Source organism: Ictidomys tridecemlineatus, chromosome 14 (assembly GCF_052094955.1).
Source record: "Ictidomys tridecemlineatus isolate mIctTri1 chromosome 14, mIctTri1.hap1, whole genome shotgun sequence".
Classification (NCBI taxonomy): domain Eukaryota; kingdom Metazoa; phylum Chordata; class Mammalia; order Rodentia; family Sciuridae; genus Ictidomys; species Ictidomys tridecemlineatus.
The window spans coordinates 14,051,170-14,066,270 of NC_135490.1; the positions used below are offsets into that span (position 1 = coordinate 14,051,170).

The window sequence follows — 15,101 nt, forward strand, 5'->3', positions numbered from 1 at the left end:
TATCTCAGTCATATGCTCACATGCAAGCACACATATATGGGCACACACATATACACATGCACACACATGCACAGGGGCACACACGTGTGTTAGGCCCAGAGCCCAACCTTTTGTTTCCTTGCTAATATTTCTGCATAAGCTTTAGGTACTCCAGCTCCCTTCTGAGAACTTTTCCTCTGCACCTGAAGCTCAAGCCTCCTTAATTTGATACTGTCTTCTATGCTCTGATCAATGTACATAGAATAAAAACACCAACCGCAACACAAAGGTCTTATAAAGATCAATGGAGACTGTGGGTGTGAATGTGTTTCTGGGTGTAAAGGGCTAAACAAGTTAAATGCAGCCACGTGCCCTGGCTGAGCTCATTCATTGGCCGTTTGCACAGCAGGTGAGATGAGGATCAGGGCTGCCATTTACATATGAGTTCTGCACTAGGGCTTTTATAAATGACTGATTTTTTTTTTTCTTCTTTTAGATCCCAGGAGGTTCACTCCTCTGCATCTGATCTTGCTGTTGTGGCTGGGCGTGGGACCAAAAGAGCCAGGCAGCCATGGTGAGGAGGATGGTGGAGACAAGTAGCATTTCTCCACGTGAGTTCCAGCAGGGGAGGAGGGCGCAGCTGCTTCAGAAGCTGGTCTTTGTCTATCTGGGTCTAAATGGTTCTGCTGAGGAGTCTAGGGTCCCAGTGTGGGATGCCAGCCACCTATCCACCTGGCTCACTCAGAGCAGGGTTTGCCTTGGCGCTCTGGGAGCTCCCTGTGGATGCTATGGACAGAGACCAGGCAGAGCAGGTGTCCCCTGTCAGTTCTGTGGGGGCACTGAGCCAGCACGGTCAGGACAGAGGCTCTCCAGCTGCCACCTCCTTCAGGCCTGAAACTGTTCCTGCACCCATGAATGATGCCTCTAGGAATTCTCAGACACTATAGGGAAGACTTTCAGGGCCACTAAGATGGAATGGTGGAGGCACTGACCATGGCCATTTGAGGATTCATGTTGACAGGACCCTTCTACCTGCAGGAGGTAAAGCTGAAGACATTCAGTTGTAGATTATTATCATTTCTAGTGATCCCCCAAAGGAAGCTGTGCTGAAGACTGAGATTCTGATTCTGAAGACCTGTTGAAGATTTGGGCTCTGCTTCCTGTCTGTCAACTTATAACATTCTGGCCTATGACATCATTGGTTTTTCCTGACACCAAGATAACCTAAAATCCAGACTCAGGACCAATGGAATCTACCTTCAAACATCTATCCAGCACCCCTAATGTTCCCAGAGCTGCCCGTATTGCAAGAAGCACAGGAGGGTCTTCCTTCCCTGGGCACCACTGAGAAGCAGGAAGCTGAGTGCAAATTGGAAGAAGGTACCCCCTTGGGCCAGAAAAATGGCAAAATCATGCCCCCAGTTACAAAAAGGCCTCTGCTTGGAGCCAAGAATTAAACAAAGGGATCATGCATTTTCGGTCTCTGCCCTGCCTTTTGTTAGACTCACATTGCACAGAGATAAAAATCCTACTCCTGTCACAGGGATCTCCCACTCTACTTACTGGGGGGGGAGGGTATGAGACAGACACAAAGGAACTTGCACCTGACTGCCTGCTGCTTGCAGAGGTTGTGTGTGATGAAGGCTGGGGGTCAGGCTGCCAGCCTTCTGGAGAGGGATGGAGGCCGAGGGTGCCTTGAAGATTGGGAAAGGTAAGGACTGAGAGTTGGCCTTGCTGGATTTTTTTTTTTTTCTTCACATCAGAAAGAAAACAATCACCCTCCTAAAAACTTCAGAAATGCTAGACTGGTTCTGGGCTCAAGAGCTCAGGATTCTGTCTTCTGTAGATACCTGCTTAGAAAATGGGTGAAATATCAAGGGAGTCAGAGTCCATGAAACTGACAGCAGCAGATAAGGGTTGTATCTTGAACTTCTCCTAGGAATGGCTTTGCGATGCCATAGCAACAATGCTGAAATAATAAAAAATCAGAACGTCTACCATCATTTGTGATATTCGTAGAGTACTTGCTACTTTCCAGGCAAGTGTGCTGTATGTATTGCATATGATATCTCATTTAAGGCTCCCTGACATGCTTACAAGGCATATATTAGGTTTTCCAATTTAGTAAACAAGTAAACAGGCTCAGAGTAAAAAAATGCTGAGAAAATGGGCCCTTATACGGCGTTTACCCTGTGCCAGGCACCATTATATTTTTACATCATTATATTTTTATTTAATCCTCACAGCAACCGTATGAAGTAGGTGTGCTGTTTTTTCCCTATTTTATAGAAAATAGGAAAAAACGTGGTAAAGAGGATGTCAAATCACTTGCCTAAGGTAAAATAACAAATAAATAATAAACTCAAGGTCTCAGACCTGGCAAAAGGAAAACCCAAATTCAAAACTAAGCTGGTGCCTTTTCCAAAGCTCAGGTTCTCGGGTCCTGATATGGGGCACCATAGCTTCAAGTTTTCACCAAAAGAGTCTTAGCAGCAGAGGCCTGAACACAGACCCCCAGGGGGCTGGGAGTGTAGCCTCAGGCAGCTAGCTGTCAGTGTGAAGTTTCTTTGAAGCCCTGTGTTTTATCTTGGAGAAATTTTGTGAATTTTGCATTCTACTTCATAATTTCATGTTTTTAACATGAAAATGTTGTTTTGATTTGGGCGATTGTTGCCAAAACTTTGAGGAGGACGCAGGAAGAAGCCATCCTCTGCTCACCCCATGCTTACCTCCTAAGTGCCCCCAGGTTTCCCGTACCCCATGGTGAAAATGGTGGAGGTAGAAAGAGAGTGGGTTTCACAATCTGCCAGATCCGGAGCTCAGATCCTGGCTCCATTTGCCACCATGTGCTGTGACCTGGTCTCTGAGCCACAGGCTTTTCAGATCACTAAGTCATAGCTAATGACATAAGCCCGTCAGGGTCACATTCTGTAGTGAAGTGAGGCACCTTGTTCTTTGGAGGACCTCAAAAAGTGGTCCTATTCCAAGTGGCTATTTATGGCTAATTCTGCCTTCATCACCCAGTAACTAGCTCAGGTCCAAAACTGGGTTGAGCAGATCATCTCTGGGCTTCTGTTTTTGTTTTGGGGGGTCATGAAGTTGCTGCTCAATCTCCTGCAGGGAGGAACTCTGTATGCATTTTATGATTCCAATATACCTACTGTATCCATGAGGCCTAGATGGGATTGGGGTCTCTCTCTTTTCCCCCACATTTAGATCATCTCTTGGCTAAGACAAGGACTTGTTTCCTATTGACTGGTGCTCAGAAGAAAGACCAGCTTGAAGCGAATGGATAATAAACATATATTCATATTACATTCAGATATATTCATGTCACATACGTGTTATATTTAAACCTCTGTATAAACATTTTCCAAAACCCTCTGAATATCCAACCAAGATTTAAGCAGAGAGGAGACTCTGTTGATCAGATGGGTACAGGAGGGGTCAAAAAGAGGTTCTATTGTCATTTTGTGAACTTTACATCTGCAAGAAAATCAGTTAACCATGCTGATTTATTTTATTTTCCTCATTTGTAAAGTAACCCTAATGTGGCAAAATATGATCTTTAGGAATGGCTTATGTGCATTACGATGGCCATTATAAAAACCAATAGAAAATAACAATAACGAATGTTGGTGAGGATGTGGAGAAATTGGGGCATTTTGTGCCTGGTTGATGAGAATGCAAAATGATGCAGCCACTGTGAAAAACACTGTGGAATTTCTCAAACAGCTAAACATAGAGCCACCATATGATCCAGCAATTTTACTTCTAGGTATATACTAAAAAGAATTCATAACAGCAACTCAAACAGGGACTTGTACACCAATTGTTCATAGCAGCATTATTCATGATAGCCCAAAGGTGGAAACAACCAGAATGCCCATTAACAGATGAGTGGATAAATAAAATGTGGCACATGCATACAATAGAGTATTATTCAGACTTAGAAATAAATGAAATTCTGAGATATACTACAACATGGATGAACCTTGAAAACATTATGCTAAGTAAAATAAGTCAGAAATATTTAAATCATCCCTTGGGTGAGAAAAGGACTTATTTATTGCTAAGTAAAATAAGCTACAGATATTATATGATTCTACTTATATGATATACACAGAGCAGTTAGATTCATAGAGGCAGAAGTAGAATCGTAGTTGCCAGGATCTGGAGGAAAGGGAATGGAGAGTTACAGTTTAATAGGCAGAGGATTTCAGTTTGGGATGGTGAAAAATTCTGGACATTGATAGTGATGATGGTTACAAAGCAATGTGAATGTATAATAGTTCTTCTCTGATCTGCAGTTTTGCCCAGTTGCCCAATGATTGAACATGGCCAAAAAAATTTAGTGATAACATCCAGAAATAAACAGTTCATTAATTTTAAGTTGTGTGTAATTCTGAGTAGTATGATGACACTTTGTGCTGTATTGCTTCTCCTACGCAGGATGGTTAACATCTATTTATCCAGAGTATCCATCTTTTATATACTACCCTTCCATTAGTCACTAGCAGCCCTCATGGTTATCAAATCAACTATCATGGTATCACAGCACTTGTTTTTAAGTAACTATTATTTTCTTTAATAATGGATCCTAAAGACTAAAGTAGGGATGCTGGCAATTCAGATATGACAAAAAGATGTTGCAAAGTGCTTCCTTTAAGTGAAAAAGTAAAAGAAAAATAAGAAGCTTTGAGAGAGAGAAAGAGAAAAAAACCATATTCACATAACTTTTATTACAGAATGTTGTTATAATTGCTTCATTTTATTATGAGTTGTTAATTTCTTATTGTGCCTTATTTACATATTCAACTTTACCATAGACATCTATGTATCAGAGAAAACATAATATAAACAGGTTTGCTACTATGCATGGTTTTAGGCATTGACTGGGGATGTTGGAATATATCCCTATGGATGGCATAGGTGGGGTGCTCTATTAATACGACTTAACTGCTTACACTTAAAAATAGTTATAGTGATAAATCATATGTTATGTTAGGAAAATTTTTTTAGAAGAATGCTTTATAATTAAAACAAGTTTGGGTTTTTTTCCTCCTTTCTATTCTTCACTAGAAGATTTGGAAGTTAAATCCTCCCCTGTCTTTGAAGAGAAAAGAAAAGCACCCTTGGGTGTAGCAGGTCTCTGGCCATCAGAGGTCATTGGGGGGTGTGAGAATAGCATTCAGCAAAGCCCAAACTGAGGTCTGCTGGGTGGCAGCCTGGACTTGACCTTGGGAAGCTGGCCTTGACCTGCCAGGTTCTTGGTTAGTGCTCAGGAGTGTGATGGGTTGTTTCCAGTGACTTGCTCCTGCTGAGCAGTCAGGAAGGTAGCCTGAGTCGCCAGAAGCATTGGCCAGACCAGCAAGGGACAGTCAGCCCTGGTAGGAGGGACAGAGGAGCTGCCTCTCTTTGCTGCCAGGGTCTCCACATGAGGTGCGTGGCATTGCCAACGGCAGTGTGACTCCATGGGAATCTGAAGACCGGTGATGCTCACCCCTCCACCCATGGTTGTCATGGCACACCTGGCCCCTGGGAGACCCTTTCTGATGTGTAATGTGCAGACTTTGGGGTTTTCTCACCTCCATATTTTGATGCCTTTTCTCTATTGCGATTGGCACTGAGATGGTCCAGCCAAGGTCAACTGAGAACAGACAATGGAGGGGAGGATGGTTTTGTAGAGAAGGCCACAGAGACGGGGCTGGTGAGTAGGCACCAAAGGCATGGAGACGAGTTGGGGACAGCAGGACTGGCCTTCCTTCTGTGCTTCTCAGGCTACAGGGAGGAAGGTAGAGGGAAGCGGAGTGTGGTCAGTCTAGAGCCTAAGGACTGTGTGCCCATCCCTAGGGAGTGGAGGTGGGCTTGAGGATTGCCTAGCCCCAGGTCTCCAGCAAGCCCTACAGGAAACAGAGACCACCACGGGGTCCCACGAGCCGCTGGAATGCCTGTTATCTTCCCCCTGTTATCTGACCATTGTTTTCCTTGGGGTCCTGTGTGGGTGACCCCTCCTCAGCAGCCTTGGATAGGGAGAGGGTGGTCTGAGCTTACCCTGAGATTTTGCCCAGTTCCTGAACAAATGACCCATATGGACCTCTTCCTCCTGCCTCATGAGGAAGAGGACACAGCATCCACCAAGTCCAAGGTTAGGGGGACTGTGGACTTCACCTAGAGTGAAGAAGCACCTGGATTAAACCTGCTAGGAGACTCTCTCATGGAAAAGAGGATGCCCCTAAGATGATACCTCTACTAATCAGGGCAACCATCATCATCATCATCATCGTCATCATCATCATCAGCATCCACCATAGCACTGTTGGAAGAATTCAGTGAAGTGAGGAAAGGGTCCTGGCATGTGTCACCCAATCCATGTTTGTTCACTCTCCTCTTTCTCCCCAAGGAAAAGTAGGAGCTACGTCGAAATGCTCTCCCGACTTCCCATCACCTGGATGGCTCCTACCTCCCTGGACGCTTTCCTTGTTCCCTTTCATTCTGCTCTCTCTCATTCCTCTTCCCCAGACCCCACAAGGTCACAGAGGTAAACTGAGCCCAGGCATTTTCCCTTCTTAAAATCCTCCTGGCCACAGCGCAGCTAAGAGCTCATATCCGCGCCTCTCTCTCCTAGTGAAGGAGACGGTGTTCATCGCCCCGTTCATCTTCACAGGTTTTCTCTCTGTGATTAGAGAGATTTTTCTGTGTGGCACAGGAAAAAATCTTCAGGGAAAAAGAAAACCAACCCTCAGAAGCATGTTCTCCTTGCTCCGTCGGCCCCCGGTACGTTCCATTTGGATTGATTGTCTACTTTAGACTGTGAGCTTTGGAACATCAGATTCCAAAATGAAACGTAAGAGAGTGAACATGAGTTGAGCAGCTCGATTCTGCCCTCCATGCTGGGGACCCGTGTTCTTGAAGCAGAGGAGAGGGAGGGCCATCTGGTCCCTCCCACCTACTTGGGCTTCTGACGCCCGTCCTTCCTGGGGCCCTGGCGACAGGTGGGGAAGAAAGCACTTGTTGGAAGCTGATCACTGTCCTGGACAGTGGAGAGGGCACCTGGGAGTGAGGATGTGGGGCTTACACAGGTGATCTCGCCAGTAAGATTCAAGATGGATACACATGCGGGATCTCAAGGATCCCAGGAAATGCTGAAGAAACAGGTCCCATCTAAATGCTAAAGGGATGGAGATAATGATAGCCACCAGAGTGTGGCCTCAAAGTGACTGTCAGAGCGTGTGACATAAAAGGTATGGAGGTTTACAGGCAGGGAAATGTACCTGAAATGTACCAAGATCAAGTCTGAACTTGCTGCTCTCTGCTGGGACACTCATTGTTCTCTGGCAATTCCCGCCTCTGTTCAGAGCACTTGACGTCGTCACGCCAGCCAGCCACCTGATTTCTCCTTCTACTTCAGCCCAGCCTCGTGGTCACGAATGTTCTCCTGATTCTGTCTCTTCAATGCCTCTGAAAACGGATGTCTCTGCCTGGTTCCCTGCCCCCGTCTCTGTCCAGACTTTATCCCTGTGACTTGGGTAATTGCAGAACCTTCTAACTGTTCTTGTCGCCTCTCCCCTCCCCTCCCACAGATTCCTTCGTCTCAATGGCTGTGGAAGTTGTTTTTCTGGAAAGCAAATGTGTTACTCTTCAATTCCTTAAAGGTTCTCTCTACCTTTAAGGGAATAACCAAACTCTTCAAGTGACATTCGAGGACCTACATGATCTGGCTCCTGCCTACCTCTTGGATGTCACCTCTCGTGGTGCACCCACACCCACCGTATGCCTCCCCTTTTCCCTTCTACTGGAAGTTCCTTAAATAGCCCACGTTCTTTCGTGCCTGCTGCACAAACTGTCGATTCTGCCTGAACATCTTCTCTGGCGCTCCCGTACTTAACTCTCTCCTACCTAGTCTTCAAGATGTCGCTGTGCCCACAGGAAGTCCACCTGGATGCCTGCTTCTTCCTGTCCATCACATGGGTTCACACCCCTGTGGCAGCACTAATTGCTTTGCATTGCACTGGTGGCTGGTCAGTGTTCTCTAGGAACAAGGGCTGTGTTCTGTGTGCCTTTCCCTATCCAAGTCCCTGGTGAGGAGCAGGGACTTCATAAAGGTCCACTGAAGAGTAAGGTCACAAAGTGGGGGTAGGGGAGATAGGAAGTGTGAGCAAAGCCAAGAAGGTGGGAATTAGATATGAGACCTCAGAATGCCGGGACCAGAAGAGACCGTGAACATTTTCAAATCCAATATTTTAAGATTCTAACTGATGAAGAATGTGGGGTTTAGGGAGAGGGTCAGCTTTCCCCAGTTGAATAGGTGGAGTTTGTTTTCACAGGTGGCTTCAAATGCTGCAATCTTAAAACAAGAGGGAGTCACGTGGCTCACGGAAATGAAACTAAGGACCCAAGTCTAGCACAAGGTGAGCACATCAGGCTGGAAAGAGACCCAGGAGAAACCACAGCGTCACTGAAGATGGGAAGAAAACGGAGATCCAGACACAATCCCAGCAGCAGGGTCAAGATGGCTGAGCTGGATGTCTCCACGGACCCAGGAACACTCTGCTTCCAGCCAGGGAGATGAGGGGCAGCAGGGCGCAGAGTGAAGGAGGCTAGGGGTGGGCAGACCCAGAGACAGAAACTGCACCCCACACCAGTTTCTGAGAGGAGATTCCTAATCTGAGTCTTTCTTGATGGTACGCACTCTGCTTCTTACATCTGAGCCCAATTTTATCTTACATAGTTGTGCTTCGTGACTGGCATTGGGTGGGACCTGGCAGTAGCCTATTAAAGGAGCAAGTTTAGTAGAGGGGTTATTAGTGAGCATGGTCCCTTTGGATGAGAGGAACTGTGCTGGGGAGTCAGGAAAGGGAGACTGGTTAGTCCTGGAAGACATGGGATATTGGACTGAATAATTTATTCTGATTTACATAAATAATAGGCCGTCAGCATAGGCTCCTGACTTGGAGAAGGGCTGGTCACAACCTGGCTCTTTTCCACGGAATATCATGGAAAGGTCTTTATTTATGCTTGTTGTTCTTTCTATTTAGAATGTTTTTTTTTTTTTTTTCTCCAAATGCCCTATCAATTCCTCTCTGATCTCTTCAGGTTACTGCTCAAAAGCTATCAGTAACACACAACCCTGAATATTTGAGTTCAGCTCATTCTCCATTCCCTGTCCACCAGATTCATGGTAAGTCGCTTTATTTATTTATTGCTCATCTCAGCCTTTGATCCACTCTCCATGTTTTCCTGGTCTATTTGTCCATTGTCTACTGCTGCCCACTAGAGCGTAAGCACCCTGAGGACAGGAGGGTTTTCTTTGCCTATTCCTGTATCTCCAGTTCTAGAATATTTCCCGGCACATTGTTAGTGGATAAGAAATATGTCAAATGAACATAGATCTGTACACTTGGGAATTGTTGGATTGGGGAGAGTTTGCAGTGTTCTTCTGCCCTGCTCTGCAATGAGATTGCAGCAAGACGACCCAGGGTACAATTATGAGATTGCCACTTTCTGGGAATAGGTAACACCACAGCATCTGGATTTCACTATCTCCATCCTGGGTCCACCTTAATTCCTAAGACTGTCCCTTCTCATTTTAACACCTAACAGTGATCTTCAGCAAGCAGGAATTGTTCTAGAGTGTTCCTTCTCACAAATTATATTTAGGCCTACAGGCTCTGCTGAAGTAAAACAGAAAGTATAGAGAGGAAAGAGGAGAGTCCTTTCCTACTTGCTTTTGGTCTTCTGATGGTAAGAATCTTTTTTTTTTTTTTTTTTAAATCCCCCATGACATAGAGGAATTCTGTCCAGGTAAAGAATTTAAAAGCAATTTAAAAGCAAAGACCACTCCATTCCTCTTTGTATCCATAACAAGTCTCCCAAGGCCGAGTCCCCTTGTAGGCACTTACTCAACACGCAGGCGCTGACATAAGGAAGAGAGCCCTGGTCACGTCCTGGGAGAAAGAGATCTTTGAAACAGGTATGTCCTCTCCAACGGTGCCGTCTGTGCAGCACCTGCTCTCCCACCTGGGACCTGGAATAATGGATGAGTTCCTCTCCCTTTCTAGCACATCTTTGCTAAACTTTGAGTGGTGCGTACCTACCTGGCGGCCTGAAACACAAGGGTGTGGGCAGAGATGGCCCGACTCTGGCCCTTTCTTATTTTTCATGTTTTATTTTCTCTTTTCCTCCTTTTTAGTCAATGTTACCTTTCTCAAAATTCACGATCTCGTGGTTAGTAATTCCCAAGAGGAAGGGAAACACTCTCCATTGAGGACTTCCCAGCAGTTCCTCCACATACCCCCAGGATCCCATAATCCCGGAGCTACCCGTTCTTCTTGCCCGTGGTAAGGCCCTTGACTCTCTCCTCAGTTGTTTAGCTTTGCTTATACGCTGCAGGTCACTCTCTGTGTCCCTCTCATCAATTCAACATGCAGTTCTTGGTCACCTCCAATGTGCCAAGGACTGGGGATAGGTGAAGGAAGTCAGGTCTGGTCTCTGCCCTGTGACCCATTGGGACCTGGGATCAGTCACTCATCCACAGTGGGCTGAGCTCATTACAGCAGGCAGGGAGAATCTCAGTGAGTGGTTAGCCTGCAGTGACAGGAATGCCTCTGAGCGGGGCGGCTGAAAGGGGTCTCCAAGAAGTTCCTGGCTGAGCAGGGTCTCCAGTAATCTAAGATTGCTTTTGCTATTTGACTTTGGAGTACTCTTTGGCCCTGAGAATCTCGAAGCACGCTTTTCAACCCCTGGATCTTCAACAGGCCCCCCCACAAAATAATTCTGCCTCTTTCCGTCAATTTCAGAGGCTTAACACATCTCAGCGCTCCTGCTTCATTTCTCTCGGTGCCACTTCACTTGTCCCTTGGTACCTGCAGCCTGGCATTCAAGAGCCTATTTATTTTCTCCTGGGTACTTCACACACTAGCAGGGTGTGCAGCCATCTCCTCCACACTTCATTTTCTTTGATTACCCTCTCTCCGAGGAGGTGAGCTACAGCGTAGACATGGAGTGTTTCCCACCATTGACAGATGGGCCAAATAAAACTCCATTCTGTTCTGTCACTCCGCCAGTCATTTGGTCCACTGGGGAGTTGATCAATCTGCCTGGTTCTTCTGTGGATTCCTGGTTGCATGTCTTGTTCCTGGATGGAAGGGAAGAATGGAGATCATCCCTTCTGACCTATCCCTGCAAAGCAGGGTTCCATAGTTGGGAAGGAATAGAATAACATCTTGAGTCTAGTCCTTCAAGGACATTTTAAATGGTAGCAGAGGTGACGATTGGCATGAGAGGTGAGGCTTCTGGAGGTAGTGTTCATGGAGAAAAAATGGCCTATGGCAGGTGTCTGTGGCTTGAAGAACCTTGCTAGAAAGGATAGGAGTCAGCGTGGCAGAGTACCCTTTCTCAGTCACTGGGGCAGTAACAATTCCAGGAAGAGGGAACTGAGAGTCTTGGTAGCAGATAATCAAAGATACTGTTGTTTGCTCCTCAGAGAATGCAGATATCCGGTGGCTCTGCAAAGGGTCTTGTTGCTTGGTAGAGACGGTGCTGCCTGCTGGCTCCTTGTCCCTCTGACAGAACACCTTGGACAGCTGTGGAAGACTTGGCACCAGTGGACACAACTGCACACAGATCAGAATCTGAGTGTATGCTGGAGGTGGCCTGCTTCATCCTACCACTCAGCGCAAGTCAGGGACCTCGGGAGAAAGTCGGGGTCTGTGGTGGGAGGAAAAAGTTCTACAGCTGTGGGAAGGGTTCACTAGCCTGGAGGCATGAGATTGGGCTTCCCTGCAGCCCCAGGGCCTCGGTGAATCTGATCTTGGCTACAGATGGCTGGGGCTGTGCCCTGCTGAAGAATGAGTCCAGCAAAAAGATTAACAGCGTAGTTTTAACAGCAAAGAAAATCCTCAATCTAGCAGAAAGGGCACAGGTCTAGGAGTCAGGAGATTCCAGCCCAGCCCAGGCCTGATCTTCAGGGACTCTGGAGTCTTGAGCAAACCCCTCAGGGTCTCTGGGCCCCATTTTGCGCTTTCAATGGGAGTAGAAGATTGCTCCATCCAGAGCATAAGGCAGTCACATACCGTAATGGTCAATTTGAATTGTCAACGTGATTGGATCAAGAGATGCGGAAGATTAAGAGGCTTCTGGGTATGACCAAGAGGGTGTGTCTAGGAATGATTGGCATAAGGGATAACAAACTGAAGTGGAGACTCTCCCGAAGCTTGTGCATTGCCATCCAATAGGATGGTGGCTCAAATGAGATAAAAGTTGGAAGAACAAGGAAGTAGATGCAAGCTTGGCTCTTCTTGAAGGGGTTCTTGATTGCTCCTGTGATCACCTGAGAACACCAGACTCACGCTCCTTCATTTTTCCAAAGCAGACTCCGACAGTGATTTCCTAGGGAGTTCCCAGGGCTTTGGTCTTGGCCTGGAGTAGCACCATGGATCCCTCTTTCTCTGAGGTTTCAGCCTCTTGGACTGCACGGCTACTGTTTCCTATAGCTCTCCTGCCTACAGACAGCCATTGTGGGCTATCCAGGTTCTGGTCGAGTAAGCCAATCTAATAAATCCTCTTTTTATTAACATACTTCCTGTTGATTCTGTTCCTTTATAGAGCCCTAATAACATGTATAAAATGGGCTGCCCCAAATTTGCCCGCTGCTCTCTGGGAAGAACTAATAACTGATTTCTCTATGTCTGGGCAGAAGTGCCTGCAGCAACACAGATGTTCCTTGACTTAGGATGGGGTTAGGTCCCAGTAAACCCATCATCAGTGGAAATATCATAAATCTACTTATGTACTTAGTGCACCTAACCATCATACTGAGCATTATAACCGCAACACAACTCACTAAAAACCATCTGTTTCCCCCTGCCCAGCTTGGCAAGATAGCGTTGACTACATATCAAGCCCAAGAGAAGATCAAAATTTAAAGTACAGTTCTTACTCAATGTATATTGCCTTTTCACCATGTAGAATCAGAAAATTATGAGTACAACAAAAATGAGTTGAGGACTGTCCGGTCTAATAAAATAATTTTAGTATAGATGTGCATAGTTTTAAATTTTCTTTATTTTTTTTAAAAAATTAGTTTTGATAGACAAATAAGAATTATATATACTCGCAGTTTACAATATGGTGTTTTGTAATACGTATGTATTGCGGAGTGGCTAAAATCAACCAAGCTCATTGATATATGCATTATCTCACAGGCTTACCTTTTTTTTGAAATTTGAAATTTTTGAAAGCCATATCTTGAAATGCAAAGGGATCAGCAACTTTACTTTTACTAATGCATTTTACTTAATACAATGTAGCCCCAATATCAGTTCCACATGTAGTCACTATAAAAAATGATTGATGAGCTATTTCGTACTTTTGTTGGACACTAAGTTTGTAATCTGGTGAGTCTTTCACACTTAGAGAACACTTCATTTTGAACTTGTCACATTTCAGGTGACTAGGAGCCAGAGTGGCTACTGGCTACTGTGTGGTACAGCCCAGCTCAGAGGACTGGCATGGGGCTGGCTGTTCAGGCAGCTCTGCCGTTGGCCAAGCCCAAGAACTCCTCTCCCTGCTTCTGTTGGAGAGGGCTTGCAAAGAAGGGGAAGCTGTGATTGAGTCAATAGGAAGGGAGTGGACCTGGGAGCAAAACTCCAGGAGGAAGAATAAAGGACAATGATAGGCAGGCGTTGGAGAGCATGACCAGTCTTCTTGGGACACTCCCCATGAGGCTGTAAGCCTCATTGTTTTTGCACTGTGGGTCCAATTCCACCCCCACTTCTGGTTTCCAGCAACTAGTGTGCCCTTGTTTGAAGCCTGTGTTTGTCCTCTCACTCTCTCCCCAGGCTGAGTGCTTGTACAACTGCTAGAGATCCATCCACTTAACCCCTGCTTTGCATCCACTTAACTCCCCGTTGGTTCACTGTGTGCCTTCTGCCTCCCCAGTCTGGGCCCTTTTGTCTCCCGGCATGGAAGTGGCATTGATAATGTCCATGCTTTCCCATCCTGGCCCCAAGGAAGAGTGTAGACACCACTGGGCATCCACAGGTGTGGAAGTGGTCGGAGTAATAATGAACAGGGAGCTTCAATACAAAGTGTTCAATAATTCATTTGGCTTTTCCAATCTACGCACTTTAAAAAGGTCTCTGGCTTGAGGACTTCTGGCATCCATTGCACTGACCTTCCAAATAATCTGTAGTGTCCGCATTCTACATGCATCTGCGCTGTCCAGGGAGATGTTTGAGAGTCGTCTGATGGAGGAGAGAGGCTGATTCTATCACCAGCATCTCAGTCCCTACTGGGCTTCAGTTTGTACTTACATGTGAGAACTTTCCTCTCCTGTAATGGGAACCACCTGTGACCTTTCAGATTTCAACCTCCTGGAAGAGCCTGTTATCCTTAAAAACTGTGGTGTGCCAACCGATCCCCCCCCCCCCACACACACAATCCTCTCTGACCATCACCATTTTTAAAAATAGCATTTTATAGAGCGGATGGGCTTTGTTTATAACATTTGCCTTCCTCACCCAGCAGCTTAATTGGATTTTTGTTTGGTCGCTTGTACAGGTCTTTTCACTGAAGGATGCCACCCTCTTCTACAAAGGAGCCAACAAGCCCTCCATTGATGGAATCATAAATAGACAAGTGGCAGGACTCCCCTCATGGAAAAAGCAATGGTTTGGGGTCCTCAGGCATGAAAAATAGTACCCCCATTTTTTATTTCCAGAAAACTCAGGCAGCTGTCCCTTTCACGTCCCTTTTCCTACCCCCACATGAATACCAGATTCTCCTCCTTTGTTTCTTTGCTTGTTTCTTCCCATGGAAGAGAGACCTCTGGCCTAATGGAACGGAAGGTCCTTCTTGGTCCAGTTTTAGAATAGAGGGTCCCAGCCTTCTCATGGGAAGCCACTAGCTTCAGGAGATGCCAACTCTCTGCCTAGAGGACTCGTAGATACCTGCCTATCTGAGGCATCATGATCCCTCTTGAGTACCCAGCCCTGCAATTACAATCTGCACAGTGACATTGAGAAGCCGTCGTGCTGTTGTGGTAGATTGGGTGAGTACACGTGCAGGAGCATCCAGGTGTCTGCGGGGTATGAGTAACTCTCCTGATCTACAATTACCAG

General features: G+C 46.0%; 1 long non-coding RNA gene across 2 annotated transcripts; it reads left to right on the forward strand.

The window, feature by feature from the left end:
* Positions 1-454: 454 nt before the first annotated feature.
* On the forward strand, positions 455-12,558 carry LOC144370295 (uncharacterized). Of its 2 annotated transcripts, XR_013430239.1 has the most exons (5): positions 455-590; positions 9,076-9,160; positions 9,640-9,723; positions 10,172-10,319; positions 11,465-12,558. It is a non-coding gene; the product is annotated as an uncharacterized LOC144370295 (long non-coding RNA). The 2 variants fall into 2 exon arrangements; XR_013430240.1 differs by lacking the exon at positions 9,640-9,723.
* The last annotated feature ends 2,543 nt before the right edge of the window (positions 12,559-15,101 follow it).